This window comes from Aythya marila (genome assembly GCF_965140915.1).
Source record: "Aythya marila genome assembly, chromosome: 7".
Lineage (NCBI taxonomy): Eukaryota > Metazoa > Chordata > Aves > Anseriformes > Anatidae > Aythya > Aythya marila.
Window position 1 is genome coordinate 31,098,072 of NC_139048.1, and position 11,908 is coordinate 31,109,979.

At 44.1% G+C, this 11,908-nt stretch overlaps 1 protein-coding gene across 1 annotated transcript in view; it reads right to left on the bottom strand.

Moving 5' to 3' along the window:
- Positions 1 to 11,027, bottom strand: part of PCDH15 (protocadherin related 15) — a 731,645-nt gene extending 720,618 nt beyond the window's left edge. The window contains exon 1 of the mRNA XM_082765483.1: positions 10,921 to 11,027. The gene's annotated coding sequence lies outside the window, so the exon portion shown is untranslated. The remainder of the gene's footprint in view (positions 1 to 10,920) is intronic.
- Positions 11,028 to 11,908: the final 881 nt, after the last annotated feature.

Sequence of the window (11,908 nt, forward strand, 5' to 3'; positions counted from 1 at the left end):
ACACTGGCCTTAAGTAAGCACAGATTATGAGTGAGAAAGGCGCAATGATTTGAGTAATCAGCCTTACACTGAAAGGAGGAGAGGGGATATTACACATGACATGCTTTGTTTTGTGAAAGGGACTTTTCAGCATGGCAGCTGCAGGAGCGGGCAAACAGATTTAATGACCCAAAAGGTCCCTTAAAGCGTTATATTCCTATGAGAATTTTAACAGCAAATCCGCTTGCTTATTTGAGCACTTGGATGAAACAATTTTCAAAATGACCACTCAGGAGCTGGAGGAAAGCAGAGCTTAATGAGGAATGCTGCACAGGTAAAGGGAGCAGAGCTATCAGCAGTGCAGCGCTGCGAGCCCAGGGCAGGAGGCTGCCGAGCAAAAAGCCATCTCTTGCACGGCCCCTGCCAAGGGCTTGTTTCATATTTTAAAGGCTAGTCTATGTCCAGCATTCCCCACCTACTTTCTCATGATCTCGCTGCAAACGTAGCAGGTATTTTTATTTAAAAAAAAAAAAAAAAAAAAAAAAAAAAAAAAAAAAAAAAGATCAAGAGCAAATTCAGCCTCAGGTGCTTTGAAGGAAACAAAGTGAAAAACAGACTTGCATTATTTTGAAGAGCAGTGAAACCCTTACATCGTAGCACGTCTAAAAACTTGATGCAAGGTGAGGTTTTCAAGTAGAAACTGCAAAGAATATGAGGAAGGAGACTATGGCCTACTAGCTAATGAACAACACGTTTGGAGAGAGGAGATCCGATGTTCCCAAGAGCTTTTTTCCCCTCTTCCCCTTCAAATTCTACTCATCTCAACAGGAGACAGGGTGCACAGCGATCTCAGAGCAGATTTTAACCTAATGAGCAATCTTTTGCCATTTGACATGCCTGCCTAACTTCAGAGCCAACATTCAGCTTCACGGCTGAGAAGTGCAATTTGTGCTTCCAACAACTTTTAAAAACAATTTTCCAGATTTGGGGTTCCTTATTATAAACAATTTCGGAGCCCAAAATGCATTAGCTGTGCTTCTCCAGCTCCCACCTGACAGCACTGCACAACACCACCACTTCCCCACCTCTCAGACACTTCAGTACAGAAAGTAAAAAACAAACAAACAAACAAACACACAGCACTCTCCTCTTTTCTGATTAATAGGGCACCTGTGGAAGAATGTACCAGCCACTGGATGCAACAGGGTTGAAATGGGGAGGGGAAACCTCAAGATTTATGGGATTGCCATATCTGAAAAGCTTACGTCCAGTTACTAACAAAAGCCCAAATACACGATCCAGCTGAAGCTATACAGAGGACAGACAGACTGGGACCCTTCCTTTAACCCAAAATACCCACACCACAGTTCATGTTTTTGCCACAGTCCATTACCGGCACGATGATTTCTAACACGGCACATCATTTCAACAACATTAAACACACTGCTACTGCACAGCTGTTTAAAACTCCTTTCCAGCAGGTTATTACAGTGTGTAGCTGATAGAGCAGCAAATCAAGGTGTTTCTACAGGACTCCCCCCACCCTAACCCCGCATTCCTATAGGAACGCATCACTTACCACCACCGCAGGCTGTCCCATACGCAGGGCCCCTATCCCAGACTTGCAGCACAGTACCAGCAAGAAATCTCCAGATTGTAAAAACGGGTCTACAAAATCTTTTGTGCTCACAGCGCTGCCCTTTCAGGCTGTTTACTCTGTGTAACAGTCAAGGAGAACAGCAAGCACAGATGTTCGAATGATGAAATACAAACGGGTTATAAAAACGTGCCAAAAGCAATTCAGAAGTCACACTGGAACCAAATGGAAGGGAACTACCTGAATGGTAACACGCTACCAGGAGAGAACAAGCCAGTGCCAGAAATTCCCTGATGTGGGAAATGTACAGGCATCATCTGTATTAACCAGATGTGTGCAGATACAGGTTTTTGAAGTAGATAAGTTTTGTTTTAGCAGGCCTCTAGATGTACTCCAGAGGCATGACACAATGAGGATGAAGTTTGGAGCTAGATTAAACATGTATGTAGGTGTTTTTAAATGCACAGCAGGCAGCTCTGTGGAAGAGGCAGTGGCAATCAGACTGGCGAACCACTAATGTTAGAAGACAAATCTTTACACACACACAATAGATTAAACCTTCTTACCGTGGGACTGGTAACACTTCAGACAGCAACACTCCCTTGGCCCCTATGTCAGATCTCCTGCAAAGCCCTTCCCATGGGAACCCCAGCCTGCAGAGCCCCCGAGCCCACAGCCACCATCCCTCAGTGGCTCCTTTCTAGAATTTCCCTCCCCCAAAGCCTAATGCTTTGAGGCATAACTGTATTTCAAAGGAAACTGAGCAATGGGGAAAAGGAAACAGAGTTTCTGCAGACGTGAATGTCATGTAAATGTCAAACTTAAATGTTAAAATTTGATTAGGAGACTGAATGAAAGGAAAACAGTGCTGCCGTAAGTAAACCCGTCCGCTAACAATGCTCCCAGCCTGGTCGCCTCCAACACAACTTTGCGATGGGTTTCATTAATCATAATTTCCTATGTTACATTAAGCTGTAATTGATTCTTGCTAAAAGACTGTACGTGGCACCATAACAACTGCAAACAAGTGTTTGTTGACGAGCTGGATCTAAACAGGCAGTCTTACTGCCAAACACCTCGTGCGCTGTGCCGACAAGCTCATTTGGTCAACTCACCAAATTTTGGCTTCACGTGACAAATAAATGTTATCCTACATGGAAAGCCCGGAGCATACACACCCATCCATCAGCCTGTACCTGTCTCAGGGAAGCAGAAGGTGGTTTCACATTGAAGCCCCAAGAAGCAGAGTTCCAGAAGACATCAAGTGGATTTAGATGAACCTTGGGAGCCCAGTCCTTTACAATTTTGCATCAGAGAGACTATGCTTTTTCAAGACTGCCAACCCCACCTACCACGTTCCTTGGTGCAGCACCCTAAGCACAACCTGCTCTCATCTCAGGAGCTTTCTTCTTTCTCAGTGACCTCAGCTCTGCTGGCATCAGGAGGCTGGACATGCAGAGCAGCTGAAGGATCCCGACAGCCCCAGTAACACGAAGTTGTTACTGGCACAGGAGTGGAGACTTAGCTTCCTACAGAGGCAGGAAAAGGTTTAGATGAACCCGAGCTGGTGGCTTTAACTACAAGCTAAACACTTGGTTCACTAAAATACCAGATATAGAGGAATTCTACAGTAGCACTGATATTGGCAAACACAAAGTTAGATGCAGAAGAATTCCCAGCCACACGACAGCTCTTCCATCAGCTTTACACGCCTCCTCTGAAATACCACCAGTCAGCACAGAAGGAACTGAACACAGCACAACACTTACCAGCCCCAGTGCAGATCAGAATTAATCTCAAAAAGCCCAGCACTTGCCCCAAGCTGATTGCTTCCTACCCAAAATGCAAATTCCTAACCCCAGCTTGCCTCAGCATGCCCCCCCAGAGTCAGATTGACTTGATTTTGCACTGACCTTGATGTTTCGGTCACCTGTTATGTCATCCAAATCATTTGCTAATTTCTTACGCAGAAGTTGAACAAGGACAGCTTCAGAAAGTACTTTGAATTTCATGCCCCCAGTGACATCCTCTGTGGGTGACAGTCCAAGCCATAAACTTGTCACTACCCTGATAATTGGTGGGAGGGCGAGAGGACATAACACCCATAGCACTGACGGATGGCTCCCTTCAGTTTGAGGCTCCCTGAATAGATTTTTTTTTTTAAGCTGCGTTCAAAGGTAATAGAGTAAGAACATTATGAAAAACTCAAAGGGGAAACACTGTCCCCCCAAAAAGATAGACTTGTTAAGGGATTTCAATAATCCCGTCCTTTACCGTCAGTGAGGCAAACCCAGGCACCACCCCCCATTGCTTTTTGAACTTACAATCAGGAGGAAATAAAGCAAAAAAGGGAAGCAGGTTGCAGTGCCGGTGGATGAAGCATCAGTCTGTTACGAGTTTCATGAAGTCTGATTCATCTATTCAGCAGTTTTAGTCCCACCAGTTGACTTCAGACTACCTTGCTAGATGAAAAAAGCCCACCGTAACTCTGGGTCAGCTCTTCTGACCCTCCTGTAGCTGCTCTATCATCACGCTTCCCTGATCTAGATGAACCCCTACAGACATCCAGATGAACTGCCACAAAAAGGCAAACCACCACTCCCCCGCCAGCCTCTCACATCCCCCTCTCTGCTTTGCTTCCAGACTTGGCTGCCAAACACAAAAACACCATGTTGTGATGGAGGCTGCAGCACAATTCCTGGAGGCTGTGTGTTCTGCCTCTGCTCCCAAGCACAAAGGCATTTTTTTGCAGGAGCTCATAGCATCTTATGCTCTTGAGTTTCGTCAAAAAACAGAGATTTGCATGAACTCAAGTTCTGTCCCTTGAATCACCTGTCATAAATTGCATTTCATTAAAGAGTTTATAGTAAAAAATAAAAATAATAAAACAAGAACTACCATCTGAAATTAATCACTTGCATTTACCCAAATCTTATCTAGTTGCAAACACTTATGTAAATAACCTTGTTTCACATTATAAGTTGTTTTGTTTTGTTTTAAAAAAAAGTTTTTTCCTACTACCCTTCTATCATAAAGTGCATTGCTCTCAAATGCTGGTAGGCAAAAATGAAACAAATACAAATGAAAAAGGGAAGCAAAGGAAGGCTGCTGAAAAACACTATCTGCTGTCCTATCCTTTGTGTGGTTGCTTGATTATCAGAACTGCAGCAATTTTGCTGTTATGAAGGAATTTTTGCTAGAGGATGTGTGAGTAACTGAGAGCTCAGATTGTTCCTGGGAGATTTAAAGATTCTGTTTGGTACTGGTAAGTACCTTAAAGCTCCTAGAAGCAAAAGGGACTCAGAAACCAGTGGGTGCTTCCTCAAAGGCAGCAGGTGTCGTGCATGGTCCTTCACGAGCAGACAGAGAGCTGAAGAGGGCATGCACGTGGGGCTGTACAGCTCCAGTCGCGTGGGATGCTTCTAGCCCCACAAACTCTTTAAGGCCTGACAAACCATGCTAGTTTCTTTCAATACAACTCAGAGAGTTCGCATGCTACTTTCAGGTATTTTGGAAAGAAGCCCTGTGATTGTTTGCCAGACCCCACCTGCAGGCTCCTATCATAGGCTGCTTTGTAACTGCACATAATCAAAGGCAGGACCCCTCTTCATGTCATGCAAACAGGCTGCAGATAAACCTGAGCCAAATCCCAATATTTGCCTGGGGTTCATCATGACCATCTCGCAGCAGCTCCCCTTCAGTACAGAGGTTCTCTCAGCAGATCTGCCCCTCAGAAAAAAGAAAGCACAGGCCTGAAAGAACAGGCACAGGAAAGGAAGAAACAATTACTGCCTTAATAGGCTGCACAATGTCAACATTTAGCAATTACAGGAACACATATGAATATTTAAGCGCTACATAAACAAGGCCTTTACACCACAAAAAGACTAAAACCAGACTTCCCTGTTTCTACATGTCAATCAAAAATATTTCTTTATCAATGCTATAAAGGTTTGCACTTACGGCACTTGACTTCTGCTCACCCATCTAACAGATTTTTTAGAAATCAAAAATAAAACAATTTAAAGGCAATGTTGTATTTCTGCCTAAGGTTGTTCATTTTTCCTTGTCATCAACATGGCACTTAAGCTGTCAATATATAATTCCATTAGTGTGGGTCTTGTTTCTAGTTTTTGTTTACCCTCATTTCAGATGTAACAGAAATAAAACATCCCATATTCTAATTACTGTAATTGTGCTGTCTCACATTTTTTTCCTTAGGCTTTTGATCTCTGTTTGCAGACAACAGCAGAAGAGATGCAAGCTAGGTCAAGTGGTCAGACATTTTGAAGTCTTTGGCATCTAGTGATGCAAGTTATTTAAAATTTCAGTATTATCAAAGAATGAAAACTGAAAGAAAGACAAACAATAAAGAAGGTATTCATAAGCTTTAAGATATAGATCCTAGCTTGTTGGATGAACCACAGGTCTGATGACTCTTGGGGATACGTGTCTGACATATTCAAGAGCTGAAACACCACTATACATATCTACGCATGCTTAGCTAACTGGCTTGGATTATTTCCAAGTGAGGTTTCCATTAACAAACAACTGAAATGGAGTGGCTTTACTACCATTCAGAAAGAAGAATGGGAAAGGCATGTGTTGGGCCAGCAGTTGGGCTGAAAAGGTCCCCAGCTCGCCCCCGTTCCCTCATTACTCACCTCTCCCGAAGGTCTATTTCCCAATCAGCTTCCCTGCAACTGCACTTCAGTAAAACACAGTCAAGTTCACATAAACAGCTACTCTGGGAGATCCTAGCTTGTGGTAACCCAATTGGGTGTATTGGTCACCATTAATTAGTACCTTGTACAGAATGAAAACAGCCACAAGTTAGACAATCACATATGTGTTGCTTTCAGAAAATGCAGAAAAAGCAGCAAAAAGAGAGCTGAACCCAAACCAGATCGTTGGAATACACAAGATTATTTTTCTTTAAAGCATCCATCTCCTACTTCTGACAGGGCATATTTAATTTTGCTGTTTAGAAGAGATTTATTTTGTCCACAAGAGTCATGAAGAACATCCTTCACAAAAACATTCTGCACATTACTTGAACACACAGCTATGAAATTGTACTAGCTCTTGCAGCAAACAACATGCAGTGACCTGCCCCGATTACACTCGCTTGACCAGGGTAATCCCGCTACCTATGGCTTGACCCTACTCCCTGCAAGGTGCCAGTTGCTCATTCCCCAGCATCCCTTTCAGAAACCGCAGATAAAAAATGTAATACCAAGATCCACACAAAGAGATCTGCCTGTTATCATCGCCTATTTTACTTCTTACCAGCCAGCAGTATTTGGTGCTGCCGGTCCAAGCACTGTCCTTGTATTTAGAAACAGCTGTTAGCTTGGAAATAGGGTGGTTCCCCCATCCCTACTGTACAGGACGGGCAGGAGCTTGGCTGAACCTGCCCTGTTCACTGAGGGGGAACTGTAGGTAAACGGAAAATACTGTAATTAACTATTCAAATTACACTGGCATGTTGGGATCCAGGGTTTTATTCCCATAAAAAGCACTGCATGGAATCTAATGACAGAGCAATAAAGACTGCAGTTCTGTACCTCATCCAAAAGAATAAATTACTGAAACCACTCCCACGGTTGTGCCCTGAACCGTAATTAGAAAGGAAACCCAAAAGGAATTATCTTTCTTGTATTTAAAGCATGAGAAGAGGAACCACGTAAAGCGAGACGGCTGATATCCTGATGTGGCAGGAAGACCCTTGAGTTAACACAGTAACAAGTCTGTAAAATGGACATACTGACAGCCCCCAGCACAGAGCTCTCCCAGATCCAGGCACACTGCCAGTTATGGATGGGTTCAGCCTTACAGCTGGGGTCTTCAGCCACCTTCTACATAAAATAACATCTTAAGCAGCAGAATTACATGCAAATGTTTATTTCCAGAAAAACAAAGCGAGTTCATCCCCAAATTCGTATCAGAATCTGACTGCCTAGCCAGAATACTAACTAAAGCATCAATAAAAGCAGCGGGCTGTAAGTTTCTCTCCCACTAATTAAATCATTTCAGCAAAAGCAGTGGTTAAGTGCTTAAACACCATCTTCACATTAGAAAGGACTTGCTCCTGTTGCACTGAAGCCACTCCTGAAGCTGCTCTATTGGGAATCTTTTTCCCCGCATTCTTCCCAAGCGCCTCTGAAATCTTTCTGCCAGCTGCTCTAAGCCAGCTTTGTCTTAGGACTTAGTTTCTTCTCCCAGTAGTACAAGTGGTTTTGCCAGGTCAGAAAATGGAACAAGAACGAAATACATGAAGTAAATAAAAAAATAAGCTAGTAGTTCAACAGCGACAGAAAATAATTGCAGGCTTTGTGGCAGTTTACTTAGAAATTTCCTCTGTTTCCCTGACCTTTAGGCTGCACTGTTTCAGGGAATTCATTAGAACTAAGGCCGTGTGTTTCTGTGTTGCAGGGCATCCTCCTGATGCTAGACAAAATAGGCTGGAGAAATGTCTGCAGCCCTTCCTCAGGCAAACGTTCACTACAGCAAGATTTGCTTGTTTGAAGTTCTAAGCAAATTTTGGAAAAATCCCAAGATTCCTCTGTTCATCTTTAGGCTAAGATTCCAATCTCCAGGCTACTGATGTGAACTCCTAATACCAGCACTGCTTCAGGGCTGCTATTCCCAGTATGAGCCAGCACAGCTGAGATAAGAATTGCATACACAGGATCAGAGAGCCTGACTGGCACTTGGCTCCTTGCTGCTCTGTGCTGTCACCTCAGCTGCAGCGCCCTAATTGAGAGACACCACCAGCCTGCTTGGTCCTTGTTTGCCCTCAACACTCGCTCAGCAGAGCTCCTAAAAAACCCACAGACAGAAAATAACAGATACCTGAGCATTCACCTGCAATTTCTGATGCTGGCTACAGAGCAGGGAGGGCTGGCTCCTCTGCTGCCCCCTTCCCAGAGCGGCGTTTTGCTGCATCCTGGCACTCCCAGCGAAGTGTCAGCTGAGGGATCCTGGCCACTGCACCCAGCAGGCCGAACCTCCAGCACCAGGGGAACCTGCACAGGTCAAAGGCAAATGCAGGCAGTCCACAACTACAGGTGACCTCTCTCAAATGCTGTTAATGCCTTTTCCCTTTCTTAAGTGAATGCCCTCTCTATCCCCAACATCCAAAGCTATGTTTCATAGCTCTGATACAGGTGTTATCATCACCTTTGATAAAGGTCATATATATTATTTTTATGCATGCTTACATAAGTCTTTAAAAAGACAATATTGTAAATGACTGGAGCTCTTACTCAGAGTTGTGTCGCCAGTATTAAAAGTATTTGAGCTAACACCTTTTCTTTCACAGCTTGAAAAGAGAAATCAGCCAGGTGTGCAGGCATAGAAAAGCACATGAACCTAACCAACAAAGAACAAATCCGCTGTTGACGGATTGTACCGACTGCCGGAACCGCCACAACACAAATCAAACCCAATTACTCCTGAGTTAGCACTTACTGCGAAGTCTTACAATAAACCAACCAAGCCCATGAAGTTGCTGGAGCATCACCCTCCGGAAGCGTCCTCTGTTGCACTCTTAGAAGCTTTTTAGGCACGCAACCTTTCCTTCCCCAAAAGCTCTCCTACCAACAAACGCAAAAGATAAAATGCTTTGGTAACAGCAGCCATAACAATATAGACCTGCGAGGCACATTCTGCCTTCATCAATCAGTTGATTAGTTATTTTTAATTAAAAGAGGAAGCTCTGATTGCAGGATTTTGAGCAACAATCCTTTCTATTTTAGCTACTGCTTTCTCTGGCTTGCATACCGAGTGCACACACTATTTATAGGAGCGACTAGCAAATCTGTTGTTAAAGCATCAAGCAGCCTTTTGGCTAGATTCGCATCTCGAGCTTGAACTAGTCAGAGTTACCCATCTGCATGCTTTAAGGACCGAGAAGAGCACATTAATTGCCTAGCAGTTCAGTTTTCAGCCACACTAGGAGAAAACTAACAGCCTTGCAAAAAAGCTTGCCTTGTTTTGCCACGTTTGTGCAAAGTTTTATTGGAGTTCAGAGGAAGTTCCCAAAAACTATCTCTGTGGCATGAAAGGGTCTGGTTTGTCAAGGCTGCAGAGTTTACCCCACTTATTGATACAGCTGTACTAACAGCAGAATTTACTTTCTTATTTCCATACTTCGATGCATCAGAGCCTCTGTCGAGATTTTAAGCAAACACAAGCATGGAAAAAAAAAAAAAAAAAAAAAAAAGAAATCAGCACTTGTGCTATTTTCCAGCTTAAGAGTATTTTAACTAAAGCCATGAAGGCAGCCAGACTGTTTCCAAAAACACAATAAAAACATGAAAAGTGCAAAGTTGCTAATGAGCAGAGTTTTAACAACAATGTATACATACCTTTTTTTTAAAAAAAAAAAAGTTTTTCACATATTACTTAATAGCAGAGTTTTTAAGTAGATCTCCATGCATATGTAGCTGCTAAGGCATAGGAAGAGGGGAAGGAGCACTACCTGAAGACCTTTTAAGAACGTGTCCCACCGAAGCAAAAACTTAGCTCCTGAATTTCCAAGTGTACAGATCCCAGTAAAAGTACCCAAGAAGCTCACTGAACAGCTACCGACGCAAGTGAGGAGAGGAAAAACAACTTGGACCAACTTCCAGCTCCTGGCTAAAAATCCATGCTTTTAACCAACCCCAGTAAAAGCATACAGCCAGCCTACTGAGCCCCGAATCACTTCAGGAAACCAGTCGGGTTCTAGGTTTCCTCATTTATTTCTGCACCTGCTCCAAAACACAGCGTTTAACTCCCCAGTGCCCTTCCCACCCAGCCTTGTGGTGCAGCTGTCCCTGCAAACCTCAAGATGCCCACAACCCCAAGCTACCTACCAGGTAAGAAATGCAGAGGTATTACAGACACACAAAGCAGGAATGGAACAGACTTGTTGCAGCACCCTTCCATGGAGGCACAGAAACCTGTGACTGAAGAGAGGGTTTAAGGAACCCATTTGCATGACTGGTGGAATGCTAAGCTGGCAGACGGTGGCCTATAAACCACAGCTACATTCGCAGAAATCTGACTGAAATTATTTACTGGCAAAACGCACGTAAAATTAGTACTCATCTATGAAGTTATGTCAGAGGTTGCTTTACTATTTCTATTTTAGCAAAGGAATTAAGATTCATACCTTCCTGAGTACATGTTCTTACTCTAATTTTGAAGTCAAAGAAAGTACTTACTGTAGCCAAACATCTAAAGCTGCACCAACCACATCTTGAACTATAATTAAAGCAAGCCTGGTCTAGGCATCTGCTTACCGGTCTGCGGTCTTTCTCTTGAAAATTAGTGCGTGTCAAGTACAGTCACCGTACCTTCCAGAGGGTGGCATATGTGGGCTTGCCAGATGAACAGCAGCTAAACCAAGAGGGCAGAGGCAGCAGTCCCCGATTTATTTGCAAGCAACCTGCCTCAACGCTTTCCAAGCTCTCCAGCACACCAAAAAGTTTAAGGCAGAATGGATTTGCACGCCGCTGCTGCACACGCTGGGTGATGCATGTGACCAGACTGTCACTCCTGCTGCAGTACCAACACATTCCCACAGCCACTGCGAGGCTGAGAAAAAGCACCTCGTTTGCATGAGGTGATTGACTAGCCATGCAGATCGGGCTTCGCTGGGAAGCAGGGAGAGAGAGAACATCTTTCAGGGAGAACTGAATTTGGAAGAGGCACAGCACAGGAACAGTTTGCATTCATCTCCAGCTTGCTACGTGGGATCCTGAGAACATTTCCTTTACCACTTCAAATATGCAGTCTGATTTTATTTTTAAATCTCCCTTTTCCCCTGGTTTCCAACCATCAGAAAGCAAAACAGTTCTCGGTCAAAAGGGGAAGAAATAAACCAACACAAACACACAAAATAAACATACTTCACTTAACCTGGCAGACCCCAAAGAACACCACAATGATTTCACATGTCATGAACCTCCTCCCACCTTGGTGGGGACACCACACAAGCAGCCGTTCCCACCTTAACTTTTGATGATGGGAGGTGGGCACAGCCTGCTTTACAAAGACAGGTGAGTTGTTTTCCTCCTCGCTGCAGCCCAGACGAGTCAATGTGAACTGACTTCTGGCTGCCCACCACTCCCAGCCACGCACACCTCACCCCAGACCGACATCCACAAAATTCTCATTACTACTAAAGGATGAGAAGGGGATGGGAAGCAGGTGTCCGCCCCTCGCGGCCGGTGCCCCCAGATGACAGCACCCTCACGCCTACCTTCTCCCAGAGGGAATCCCGGATTCCTCCTCGGGCTCCAGCCCCTGAGGCTGACTTCTCTGGGTTTATCTTGAGTTAGT